This window comes from Nannospalax galili, unplaced genomic scaffold (genome assembly GCF_000622305.1).
Source record: "Nannospalax galili isolate Female #2095 unplaced genomic scaffold, S.galili_v1.0 scaffold471, whole genome shotgun sequence".
Lineage (NCBI taxonomy): Eukaryota > Metazoa > Chordata > Mammalia > Rodentia > Spalacidae > Nannospalax > Nannospalax galili.
In genome coordinates, this window is record NW_008330333.1 from 1,126,772 (window position 1) to 1,128,660 (window position 1,889).

The window sequence follows — 1,889 nt, forward strand, 5'->3', positions numbered from 1 at the left end:
TTATTTTTTAAAATTGTATTATTTTTATTTTATGTGTATGCGTGTATTGCCTGCATGTAGGTGAGTGCACCCGTGTTGTGCAATGCCCGTAGAGGTCAGAAGAGGCTGTTGGATTCCCTGGGACTGGAGTTACGGACAGTCTTTAGCTGCCATGTGGGTGCTGGCATTCGAACCCGGGTCTTCTGCAAGAACAACCAGTGTTCTTAACAACTGAGCCATCTCTCCAGCTCCTATATTTTTATTTTTACTTGTGTGTGTGTGTGTGTGTGTGTCTTGTCTGTGTCTGTGTATGCCCCTTGGGTGTGGGTGCTCACAAAGGCCAGAAAAGGGCATTAGAGCCCCAGGAACTGGAGTTATAGGTTGTTATGAGCTATATGGGTGCACCTGATGTGGGTGCTATGAACTGAACTTGGGTTTTCTGGAAGAGCATCAAGTGCCCTTAACCATAAAGCCATCTGTTCAGCTCCTAAGGTTGTATCATCTACACGCATGTAAGTGAACCTGTGTCATGCTTGCCCAAGAAGATCAGAAGAGGGTGTTGAATTACCTGGAACTGGAGTTACAGACAGTTGATAGCTACCATGTGGGTGCTGGGATCTGAACCTGGGTCTTCTGCAAGAGCAGCCAGTGCTCTTAAGCGCTGAGCCATCTCTCCAGCCCCCAGTTGTGCATTTCCCCCCTAATTTTAAAATATTTATTTGTATTTCAAACAGAAAAAAATGTTTCAAGTTACAAGTTTAAATAAAATGCTGTAAGAAAGTCGAGGAGGAGGAAATCTCCATTTTAAGCAGAGAGAATTAAAAGTTTTTAAATTGTGTGTGCTTGTATATGATGTACATACTGTGATTTTAGACACAAACAATAAAGTAGGTGAAGTAGCATCCAATAAATAATGTCCAGCTAGGATTCAGGTCTCTAAGAAAATATCTGACTCTAGGGCTTTATGAAGACACCCAAGAATCATCAATCCTCAGGGAAGGATGGAGTTTCCTGATTGGCTAATCCAGAGGCTTGCCTTCAATGGTTTTCATCCCATTGGCTGTGCCTTCTTTGGTTCACATCATTCTCAGTATGGTTTCTTTCAGCAGTCCATTGGCCCAATTCGAGGAACCCTAACCTCTCAAGCAAGGCTGGGGAGGTTCACCTGGATCAGACCCCTTAGTTTACACACCTCTCCCAGAATCAATGCCTGTTGCCTTGATTCATTGCCTAAGGTTCATCTTTGTAGGTGGGGTAGAATCAACCTCTTCTGAGTTGCAAGTGCTGCTTTGCAAAATAGGGTTTACTTTTTTTTTTTGTCTTTTTGAGACAGGGTCTCCCTGTAGCCCCAGGTGTCCTGGAACTCACTATGTAGACCAGGCTGGCCTTGAACTCACAGAGATCCGCTGGCCTCTGCCTCCCGAGTGCTGGGATTAAAGGCGTGTGCCACCACGCCCGGTTTAGGGTTTACTTTTTTATTTTAATTTTTTATTTTATTTTATGTGTATGAGTGTACTGCCTGCATGCATATAAGTGCACCTGTCTCATGCAATGCCTTGGAGGTCAGAAGAGAGCTTAGGATTCCCCTGGAAGTGGAGTCAAGGACGGTCCGTAGCCGCCATGTGGGTGCTGGGAATTGAATCCGGGTCCTTGTCAGCGCTCAATAAGGGTTTACTTTTACCAAGAAAGAAGCTGATGAAAAGAGTAAATGGATGTTAGGTAGGCACCGGACGCATAATCTCCAGTGTCTATTACATGAAATCTTTTTTTTTTCTTATTTAAGGCATATTTTATTTGGTCTTTTGAACAGGGTTTTTTTGATCAAATTTTTGTGGTTTTCATACAATATAATTTGATGGTATTCAGATCCTCTTCCCATCTCCATCTCCTCTTATTGCCCCCCAATTATA